Genomic DNA, 12,567 nt, shown 5'->3' with positions numbered 1-12,567 from the left:
AGCCTAAAAAGGTGAGGTAGATCTTGGTGTGGATGTTCCAGGAAGATAATCAAGCCAGGGACAGAAATCCAACCCCCTCAAAAAACACATGTAATAAAAAAAAATATGGCAAACACTTGTAAAATGCACAAAATTCATGGCTTTTAAAAATACAAACACAAAAAACACTGTGTGTGAAGGAAGCCTTAGGCCCCTTTGACACGGGCGAGAATTCCGAGCGGGTGCAATGCATGAAGTGAATGCATTGCACCCGCACTGAATCCGGACCCATTCACTTCAATGGGGCTGTGCAGATGAGCGGTGATTTTCACGCAACACTTGTGCGTTGCGTGGAAATCGCAGCAAGCTCTATATTCTGCATTTTTCAAGCAACGCAGCCCCCATAGAAATGAATGGAGATATGTGAAAATCGCAAGCAAGTGCGGATGCAATGCGATTTTCGCGCATGGTTGCTAAGGAGACGAGGGATGAGTTTCCCGGGACCCCATTTACTTTATTATTTTCCCTTATAACATGGTTATAACGGAAAATAATAGCATTCTTTAATTCAGAATGCTAAGTAAAAGGTCCATTGTAGGGTTAAAAATAAAAAAATATGTAACTCCCCTCATTCACATGATCGCGCATCCGGGCTCGTCTTCTTTCTTCTTCTTCTTGCAGGACCTGGCTGGAAAAGAACCTTCAGTGACGTCATCACAGGTCCTGCTGAATGAAGATAGATTTCTATCTTCATTTAGCAGGACCTGCGCTGACGTCACAGCGCTCACCACGTGGTGAGCACGATGACATCACCAAAGGTCCTTTTCCAGCCAGGTCCTGCAAGAAGAAGAAAGAAGACGAGCCCAGCTGTGCGATCAAGTGGATGAGGTGAGTTACATTTATTTTTATTTTTAACCCCACAATGGACCTTTTACTTGGCATTCTAAATTAAAGAATGCTATTATTTTCCATTATAACCATGTTATAAGGGGAAATAATAAAATCTACAGAGCACCGATCCCAAACCCGAACTTCTGTGAAGAAGTCCGGGTCTCAATACCAGTCAGTTTTTTATCACGCGCGTGAAAAACGCAATGCACCCGCGCGATAAAAACTGAACATCGGAATGCAATCGCAGTCAAAACTGACTGCAATTGCATACCTACTTGCACGATTTTCCCTGATCGCAGACACAACGCATCCGGACACACTCGTCTGCAAGGGGCCTTAGGGTAAGTTTATATGTAACGGTTGTGGTGCAGTTCAAACCACTACACAGTTTTCACAGGTGAAGCGTGTAATAAATGTTTTCTACACGTATATCTAGCAGTGCATCGAACTGCATGGCGGTTTTATCCGCACTTCAACCACTATGTGTGAACATACGTACGGCCACATGTAGCGGGTCTGATGCAGAAAATTTGTCACAAATTGACATGCTGTGGATTTAATATTTGTTCCATATATTCATCCACGAGGCTGCTACTGTCCGAACTGCAGATTTTCTACACATAATTCTGCTTGTGTGTGGCTGTACCTTTTCACTGGTGTCACACAATATTTTTCTGCAATTTTTTGGGCGCTTTTGTGTTTTATAGGTAAGAAAAACGCCAGCTCCAGCTCTTGTACGGTATAGTCTGTGGTAAATATTAAAAGTGGGACACAGACATTTTAAATAGTGTTTTTTTTCACCCATGAGGTGATTTTTAAGTGGCATTTTTCTCCCATAGACCTCCATTGTTATGTTGCAGCTTCAAACAAAAACACGTGTTGTGTATTGGCATTTATTATGACACTTTTGCATGGTGTCTTTTTTTTCCCACCCATACAATTCTATAGGGGACATAACATTACAGGGCCACATACTTTTCTGTAAAAAAAAAGAAAAACCATGAAAAACATCAGGTGGTAGAAAAATGCTGTATGTGCAAAAAATACCTTGCTTGTCTGAAAGTGGCGTATACCTTTTAGGTTCATAGGAAAGGCGATAACTGAGATCGGTGGGGTCCCCATGACAATGGGTACCCCGTAGCCCTTGGGGCCCTCCAAAATGAACACAGGGGCAAGTTGGGCATGCTGATGCTGTTGGGGCACACAAGTGGAGTGGTAAGTGGTCAGTCCGAAAAGACAAGTGGTATCCTCAGTGCAAATGGAGCCAGCACAGATAAGTACTTCTGTGGTAAATATTTCCAGTTACATTTTATTTCAATCCCATCTAAGGCTCCATTCACACGTCCGCAAATGGGTCCGCATTCATTCCGCAATTTTGCGGAACGAGTGCGGACCCATTCATTTTCTATGGGGACGGAATGGATGCGGACAGCACACAGTGTGGCCCCGATCTTCAGGTCCACAGCTCCGCAAAAGATAGAACATGTCCTATTCTTGTCCGCAGCTTGCGGACAAGAATAGGCATTTCTATAGGGGTGCCGGGCGGGTGTGTTGCGGATCCGCAACACACCACGGACGTGTGAATGGAGCCTTATGTTGTTGAGTAAAGGTTTCACCTGCTTGTATCTTTCATATATTCTGAATGTTAACAGAGTCACCAGGAATTTGACTGTCAAAAAGCATTTTCATACACCTAATATGAACAGAACCCAAACTGTTAGAAGATGATGTTCACGCATACGAATCCATCCATATGCCTGTTCGATTACTCCTGGAGTGGCCACTTTGAGGAACGATAATTCTGATGGACATATAGGGATTAATGGGTTTATCTGTAATACTGGAAGTGCCAATATCAAAGATCAAACATTTATTAACATTACAAACTCAAAAATGTGAAGCTTATGACATGGATGATAACTCAGCTGTAGGTTCCATACCAGGAATACTACCTAATTTTTATCCAGCGGCCTCCAGATGTCCAGTTCTGGATACATTTCAGGAACTGTTTGAAGGATTTGGTGCATTTACAGTTAAACATCGATTCCTCCATTCACAAGTGTCAATCTAATCAACTCCTGGCGATAGGCCAGCTCTCAAGGATTTAAAATGTAACCCTAATCTCATAGTGAGGTGTATTATTGTGAGATCTGAGGTTCCGGGAAGAAAAAAGGTTGAATGAATCGACTTCGGATCTATGATCTGAAACTCAATTCGCTCAAGCCTAGTATGCAATATTAAATGGTGGCATTAGAAAGTGCAACTTGTCCCTCATATAACAAGCCCTCACACGGCTATGTGAATGGGAAAATAAAAGAAGTTATGGCTCCGGAAAGGAAGGGAGTAGAAAACGCAAGAACCTCTGGGGCTGAAAGGGTTAATTTCAACACTGCTAAAGTAGTGCATCTTGCATCTCATTCTAGTTGTCATAAATCAGGGCTTGACAAATTTCCTCGGAATCTAGGAGCCAGCTAAAAAAGTTAGGAGCCGCGTCATAAAGCCCCTAGTAGGTGCCCCCATAGTGCCGCCCCCCCCCCCCACTTCTCCATAGAGCCCCCCCAATAATGCTGTATACCATGTTACATATACCGCCGCTCCGGACCCTATTGACTATAATGGGGACGGGGGTGGAGCTCCGGCGCAGTACGGCAGTTCGCGGTGAGAGGCCGCCGGACTAAAAAGTTGGACATGCAGTACTACCATGCACTGCCGTGTGCGCCAGAGCTCTGCCCCCATTATAGTCAATGGGGACGGAGTGGTGGTCCGGCGAAACAGCGGAAGGACGGATTCGACAGGGTGAACAGCCTGCCAGATCCATCCTGCCGCAAGTGTGAAAGTAGCCTTAGTTCTATAGATACTGAATGAGACAGAAGAAGGGATGCCTTTAACATAGATCTCCTTGAGAAGCCAATTTGATCCTAAAGGGTTAATTCCAACTGTAATCTAAACTGTGTCCTGTCACTTTTATCTCTCTGCTCCTGTCCCTAATCTTATCACTACTGCAAAAGCATCAGCAGACAGCCTCAGTGTAACCTGTTCTAGAGTCTGACTGACTGTTCTTTTAACTCAAAGAATCGAATGAGTCACTAACTAATCGGATCTTTAGATTCTTTTAACCTGTGACTCATTCGATTCTTTCTTTACTAAGGGCTCTTTCACACCTGCGTTATTGTCTTCCGGCATAGAGTTCCGTCGTCGGGGCTCTATGCCGGAAGAATCCTGATCAGGATTATCCTAATGCATTCTGAATGGAGAGTAATCCGTTCAGGATGCATCAGGATGTCTTCAGTTCCGGTACGGAACGTTTGTTGGCCGGAGAAAATACCGCAGCATGCTGCGCTTTTTGCTCCGGCCAAAAATCCGGAACACTTGCCGCAAGGCCGGATCCGGAATTAATGCCCATTGGAAGGCATTGATCCGGATCCGGCCTTAAGCTAAACGTCGTTTCGGCGCATTGCCGGAGCCGACATTTAGCTTTTTCTGAATAGTTACCATGGCTGCCGGGACGCTAAAGTCCTGACAGCCATGGTAAGTGTAGCGGGGAGCGGGGGAGCAGTGTACTTACCGTCCGTGCGGCTCCCCGGGCGCTCCAGAGTGACGTCAGGGCGCCCCAAGCGCATGGATCACGTGATCGCATGGATCACGTCATCCATGCGCATGGGGCGCTCTGACGTCATTCTGGAGCGCCCCGGGAGCCGCACGGACTGTAAGTATACCGCTCCCCCGCTCCCCGCTCCTACTATGGCAACCAGGACTTTAATAGCGTCCTGGGTGCCATAGTAACACTGAAAGCATTTGGAAGACGGTTCCGTCTTCAAATGCTTTCAGTACACTTGCGTTTTTCCGGATCCGGAGTGTAATTCCGGCAAGTGGAGTACACGCCGGATCCGGACAACGCAAGTGTGAAAGAGGCCTTAGACTCCCTCCTGTACTTGTGTCAGTGACTCGGGCTCAGAGCTGCTAGTGCTTGCCTCGCCTCAGCTCTGATTGGTTGGTGGGCGGGGAGGGGAGGGGCTGGCAGAAGCAGCTTCCACTCTAGGATCAGATTACACTCCTCCCGAGCCCCTCCCCTCCCTGCTGCCAGCGTCTCTGCTATTGTGTGCTGTGACGGAGCTGCTTCACACGGTGCTGCCTCCGGACAGAACGGCAGCTCCGCACCCATCGCCCGGGCACCTTTGAAAACGGGCTGACAAATACCCAAGCGCCAGGACTAAATTCCTGGTCGCCATGGCGACCTGGGATTTGTCGAGCCCTGTCATAAATAATATGTCGGATGCACCACAACTCCCCTGGATTTTTCTGTTAAATATGAGGTTACTTTTGGGTTTGAATCTCCATTTAAAATTTGATTTATCACTACTGAAACAAGCCATTTATTATTCATGTTATATATATTTATCTACTACAATATTTGTACTATGCGATTGTTCTATTATTAGTGTGGTATGTATGGCTTTAAACGGACACGTGTTCAACCGACTAGTTCAGTGGTTGGTGTGTTTTAACCTGTTCACTCGCATGTGCAGCGGGCATCATGGCTAGCGGGTCTCGGCAGAGACCCACAGCTAATGACTGTGACCGGTGATAATGCCGATCGCAGTCATTAACCACCTCAGCCCCCAGTGCTTAAACACCCTGAAAGACCAGGCCACTTTTTACACTTCTGCACTACACTACTTTCACCGTTTATTGCTCGGTCATGCAACTTACCACCCAAATGAATTTTACCTCCTTTTCTTCTCACTAATAGAGCTTTCATTTGGTGGTATTTCATTGCTGCTGACATTTTTACTTTTTTTGTTATTAATCGAAATTTAACGATTTTTTTTGCAAAAAAATGACATTTTTCACTTTCAGTTGTAAAATTTTGCAAAAAAAACGAGATCCATATATAAATTTTGCTCTAAATTTATTGTTCTACATGTCTTTGATAAAAAAAAAATGGTTTGGGTAAAAGTTATAGCGTTTACAAACTATGGTACAAAAATGTGAATTTCCGCTTTTTGAAGCAGCTCTGACTTTCTGAGCACCTGTCATGTTTCCTGAGGTTCTACAATGCCCAGACAGTACAAACACCCCACAAATGACCCCATTTCGGAAAGTACACACCCTAAGGTATTCGCTGATGGGCATAGTGAGTTCATAGAACTTTTTATTTTTTGTCACAAGTTAGCGGAAAATGATGATTTTTTTTTTTTTTTCTTACAAAGTCTCATATTCCACTAACTTGTGACAAAAAATAAAAACTTCTATGAACTCACTATGCCCATCACGAAATACCTTGGGGTCTCTTATTTCCAAAATGGGGTCACTTGTGGGGTAGTTATACTGTCCTGGCATTCTAGGGGCCCAAATGTGTGGTAAGGAGTTTGAAATCAAATTCTGTAAAAAATGACCAGTGAAATCCGAAAGGTGCTCTTTGGAATATGGGCCCCTTTGCCCACCTAGGCTGCAAAAAAGTGTCACACATCTGGTATCTCTGTATTCAGGAGAAGTTGAGGAATGTGTTTTGGGGTGTCTTTTTACATATACCCATGCTGGGTGAGATAAATATCTTGGTCAAATGCCAACTTTGTATAAAAAAATGGGAAAAGTTGTCTTTTGCCAAGATATTTCTCTCACCCAGCATGGGTATATGTAAAATGACACCCCAAAACACATTCCTCAACTTCTCCTGAGTACGGAGATACCAGATGTGTGACACTTTTTTGCAGCCTAGGTGGGCAAAGGTGCCCAAATTCCTTTTAGGAGGGCATTTTTAGACATTTGGATACCAGACTTCTTCTCACGCTTTGGGGCCCCTAAAATGCCAGGGCAGTATAAATACCCCACATGTGACCCCATTTTGGAAAGAAGACACCCCAAGGTATTCCGTGAGGGGCATGGCAAGTTCCTAGAATTTTTTATTTTTTGTCACAAGTTAGTGGAAAATGATGATTTTTTTTTTTTTTTTTTCATACAAAGTCTCATATTCCACTAACTTGTGACAAAAAATAAAAACTTCCATGAACTCACTATGCCCATCAGCGAATACCTTGGGGTGTCTTCTTTCCAAAATGGTGTTATTTGTGGGGTGTTTGTACTGCCCTGGCATTTGAGGGTCTCCGCAATCATTACATGTATGCCCAGCATTAGGAGTTTCTGCTATTCTCCTTATATTGAGCATACAGGTAATGAGATTTTTTTTTTTCCGTTCAGCCTCTGGGCTGAAAGAAAAAAATGAACGGCACAGATTTCTTCATTCGCATCGATCAATGTGGATGAAAAAATCTCTGCCAAAAAAAGAAAAAGGAGGGGAAAGGCGTCTGCCAGGACATAGGAGCTCCGCCCAACATCCATACCCACTTAGCTCGTATGCCCTGGCAAACCCGATGTCTCCATTCACATCAATCGATGTGGATGAATAAATCATTGCCGGGATTTATTTTTTTATATATACAAAGTGTTTGCCAAAGTATATGAACACCGCCACCTCCTCGGCTCATATGCCTCGGCAAACGTATCTTTTACTGCAGAGGAGAAATCTCGTCTTGCAGCGCCGCATACACCGACTTGCGTGTAATCTGACAGCAGCGCAATGCTTCTGTCAGAATGCACATCAGTGCTGCAGCTAGTCGATCGGTTGGTCCACCTGGAAGGTAAAAAAAACAAAAAAGAAAAAACCAGGCCGCAAAGCAATAACTTTATTAACTTTAGAACAGAACATTAACTTTTTTTTAACTTTACTTACCGGTAATTTTTTTTTTGTTTAGTTTTTTTTACCTTTTATAGAACAAACCTCTCCTTCCCCATGGGACAATGTGCAAAGCGCAAATCGCCCAAAGATGTGGCAAAGTACGTTATGCACTTTATCCCAGGTGAAAGGAGAGGTTTGCAGCAGCTGTGAGTAAAAGGGCCCTAATAGCCCTGTGTGCCTGTCCTGTGAGATGCAATCCCTATGCTAGGTGTACCTGTGTGTGGTACTTCCGGAAACACTCTCCTAAGCATAGGGCAGGGTGGTCAGGGCAGTCAGGACAGAAATAGCGGGTGTCACGCCTTATTCCACTCCTGCTACAGACACAACATTTTTTTCGGGGTGGCGGTTGGGTTGAGGTACCAGCAACGACACTGGGGAAATGTCGCTCGTGTAGACGGCTAACTACACTGGTGGATGGGGCCACGGAACCTCCTGGGTAAAGGAGGTTCTCGATGATCTCTTCCTGGAATTTGAGGAAGGATCCTGTTCTCCCAGCCTTACTGTAGAGAACAAAACTATTATACAGCGCCAATTGAATTAAATATACAGACACCTTCTTATACCAGCGTCTGGTTCTGCGGGAAACTAAATAGGGAGCCAACATCTGGTCAGTGAAGTCCACCCCTCCCATGAGCGCATTATAGTCGTGGACTGAGAGGGGCTTTTCAATGACACGGGTTGCCCTTTCAATTTGGATTGTCGTGTCTGCATGAATGGAGGAGAGCATGTAAACGTCACGCTTGTCTCTCCATTTCACCGCGAGCAGTTCTTCGTTACACAAGGCAGCCCTCTCCCCCCTTGCAAGACGGGTGGTTACAAGCCGTTGGGGGAAGCCCACGCGACTAGTTCACGCGGTGCCACAGGCGCAAATCCGTTCTAGAAACAAATGCCTAAAGAGGGCCACACTTGTGTAAAAATTGTCCACATAAAGATGGTACCCCTTGCCGAATAAGGGTGACACCAAGTCCCAGACTGTCTTCCCACTGCTCCCCAGGTAGTCAGGGCAACCAACCGGCTCCAGGGTCTGATCTTTTCCCTCATAGATCCGAAATTTGTGGGTATAGCCTGTGGCCCTTTCACAGAGCTTATACAATTTGACCCCATACCGGGCACGCTTGCTTGGGATGTATTGTTTGAAGCCAAGGCGCCCGGTAAAATGTATTAGGGACTCGTCTACGCAGATGTTTTGCTCAGGGGTATACAAATCTGCAAATTTCTGGTTGAAATGGTCTATGAGGGGCCGAATTTTGTGGAGCCGGTCAAAAGCTGGGTGGCCTCTGGGACGGGAGGTGGTGGTGTCGCTAAAATGCAGAAAACGCAGGATGGCCTCAAATCGTGTCCTGGAAATAGCAGCAGAGAACATGGGCATGTGATGAATCGGGTTCGTGGACCAATATGACCACAATTCATGCTTTTTTGTCAGGCCCATGTTGAGGAGAAGGCCCAGAAAATTTTTAAGTTCGGAAACTTGGACTGGTTTCCACCGGAAAGGCTGGGCATAATAGCTTCCCGGGTTTGCGGTTATAAATTGTGTGGCATACCGGTTTGTCTCTGCCACGACTAAGTCCAAGAGCTCCGCAGTCAAGAACAGCTCAAAAAATCCCAGGGCCGAACCGATTTGAGCCGTCTCAACCCGAACTCCAGACTGGGCGGTGAAAGGGGGAACTACAGGTGCGGCTGAAGTTGGTGACTGCCAATCAGGGTTTGCCAGCACCTCAGGGATTCTAGGGGCTCTACGGGCCTGTTTGCGCGGTGGCTGCGACGGGGTAACTACTGCACGTGCCACCGTACCAGCTTCAACTGCCCTTCTGGTGCTCGCTACTTCACCAGGTTGTACGGCAGTGCTGGTACTAGGTCCAGGAAGGGCTGCGCTGCTGGTGTATGCCTCACCACGTGATCCGGCAGCGACAGCCCCACTCTGCTGCTCTTGAAGCGGATCCTGCGTAACCTGTGGTCTAGCGACACGGGGCCGGGTACGCCTGGTGCTGCCAGGGACCTCAACCTCCTCGTCCGAACTTTGGGTCAGAGAGCCACTGCTTTCTACAGGTTCATATTCTGACCCGCTAGATTCGTCAGATGAGGGTTCCCATTCCTCATCCGACTGGGTCAGAATCCTGTAGGCCTCTTCAGAAGAATACCCCCTGTTTGACATTTTGGACTACTAAATTTAGGGGTATTCCCTGAGACTACCCAAGAAAAAAAGCAAACCTGTCTTACAAAGGGGAGGCTAGCGAAGTACCGGAGGCCGCTGCGGTTGATAAAAAATATCAAAACTGATTTTTTTATCGCCGCAGTGCGTGTAAAGTGAATGTGCAGTGATCAAAAAATAATAATTTTTTGTCACTGCGGTGGGCCGGGGCGTGGGTGAACGCACGTGTGGGCGACCGATCAGGCCTGATCGGGCAAACACTGCGTTTTGGGTGGAGGGCGAGCTAAGGTGACACTAATACTATTATAGATCTGACTGTGATCAGTTTTGATCACTTACAGATACTATAAAAGTACAAATGCTGATTAGCGATACGCTAATCAGCGAATAAAAGTGACTGCGGTGCGGTGGGCGCTAACTGACGCTAACTACCTAACCAAGGGGCCTAAACTTTCCCTAAAACCTAACAGCCAATACTAGTGAAAAAAAAAAGTGACAGTTTACACTGATCACCTTTTGTCTTTCACTAGTGATTGACAGGGGCGATCAAAGGGGTGATCAAAGGGTTAATTGGGGTGCAGGGGGGTGATCTGGGGCTAAGGTGTAGTGTTGGTGCTACTCACAGTTCAGTCTGCTCCTGTGCTGGATCCAACCGACGAAAAGGACCAGCACAGGAGCAGAGAAGCCATATAACAGATCATATTTACTAATATGATCTGTTATATGGCTTGTGATTCGATTTTTTAAAAATCAGCAACCTGCCAGCGACGATCATTGGCTGGCAGGTTGCTGATGCAATTCTCCTCGAACTTTTGCCGGCCCGCGATGCGCATGCGCGGGCTGGCTGTGACCGAAATCTCGCGTCTCGCGAGAGGTCGCGCCGGCGCGTCCATTCGGAATGAAACAACCACCTCCAGGACGCGTCTGTGCGTACAGCGGTCCGGAGGTGGTTAAAGTCCTTAGATGCCATGATAAAATGAGATCACGGCATCTAAATGGTGAAAAACCCAGAAGCGCGAGCTTCCGTGTTTCTTACTGACATCCTCTGCGGCCAATGATGATGCCGGTAATTGATTTCAAAGCGCTGGGTCTCTGAAGAGACCCGGGGTATTGAAGCTGCAATTCTTAATTTTGGCCAGCAGGTGGCAGACCAATATAAGGAATGAGAAACTATACAAATAATGGGTCTAAAAGACAATAAAAAAGGGTAAATTACCCTTATCTGTAACTGTTTTTTCCAATAGCCTCCACAACGGCACTCCAGGAGGGTGTCCCGGCCTCCCCAGGACAGGAAACAACGTAGAAGCTTAAGTTTAAAAGGCTTTACCTGCTTCAGTTAATGAGATAGGACTCGTTTAGTAATGCAAGAACTGTATTGGAATATTCAACAGTACAATAACATAATACATCCCAAAATAAATATAATAACATGGGTAGGGAAATCCAGTACTGTTGTGGAGGCTATTGGAAAAACCAATTACCGGTAAGAGTAAGGCTACTTTCACACTGGCGTTTGTGAGATCTGTTCAGGGCTCTCACAAGCGGTCCAAAACGGATCAGTTTTGCCCTTAATGCATTCTGAATGGATAAGGATCCGCTTATGATGCATCAGTTTGGCTCAGTTCAGTCTCCATTCTGCTTTGGAGGTGAACGGTTTTGGTGTCAGTCTGACAAAACTGAACCAAACTGATCTGTCCTGACACACAATGTAAGTCAACGGGGACGGATCCGTTTTCACTGACACAATATGGCACAGTAGAAAACGGTTCCGTCCCCCCATTGACTTACAATGGTGTTCAAGACGGATCAGTTTTGGCCATGTTAAAGATAATACAAACGGATCCATTCTGAACGGATCTGCACCAAACACGAGTGTGAAAGTAGCCTTATTCACCCTTTTCCCCGGCGCCTCCACAACTGCACTCCAGGAGGATTAACAGAGAAACAAAAATTTGTTAGGGTGGGACTACTGCAGACAGTACTTTTCTGCCATATGATAAATCATGATTTTGAAGAACTTATAATGCCTAAAAAAAGGTATTTGGACTTGCCCATGTAGCTGCTCTACATATTTGTTCTACCGAGGCAGCTCTGGTAGAATGAGCTTTTATCCCTTTAGGGGGAGTAAGGTTCTTTTGATGATAACAAAACTCGATGGTGCCTCTTATCCATCTGGCGATGGTACTTTTGCTTGCTGCTGATCCCTTATGCTGGCCCTGATATTGAAGAAGGAGATGATTAGAGAGATGATTCTTTGGAGATACTCGGGTAAATTAGTAGGCATCTTCTGACTTCCAAATTATGATATTTCCTCTCAAGCTCGGATGATGGATTTTCACAAAAGGATGGCAGAGATACTTCCTGCTGTCGATGGAACGTAGAGGCAACCTTAGGTAGGAACATAGGAGTGTGTTTAAGGATAATGCTATCTTCTAACACCGTGAGGTAAGGCTCTCTACAAGAGAATATGGCAAAAGAAAATTTGTGCAGACCTCCAGCTTCCATACAGTGACGGACTTTATTCTTTATTTTGCAGTAAAAATGACAGTGGATTCACATCTACGCGTTCCTGATCCTTCCTCATGACAAAAGTGAATAGCTACACTCTGGTTTAAGTAGACACAGCTATTGATTACCCGGGGAGCACAATTTATATAACACACGCACAACTTTCGTTCAATGACACATTTTAGTATTGTGAAAAAAAAAGACTAAAAAGTAATAAAAAATGCAATTAATATAAGAACTTCATAATTTACATACGAGCAAGGAATCGGTAATGTAGGATTAAATCTTGCTTGCGGTTTAACCC

The sequence above is a fragment of the Bufo bufo genome, chromosome 3 (genome assembly GCF_905171765.1).
Source record: "Bufo bufo chromosome 3, aBufBuf1.1, whole genome shotgun sequence".
Taxonomy (NCBI): Eukaryota; Metazoa; Chordata; class Amphibia; order Anura; family Bufonidae; genus Bufo; species Bufo bufo.
Note: the sequence above shows the minus strand (reverse complement) of the source record.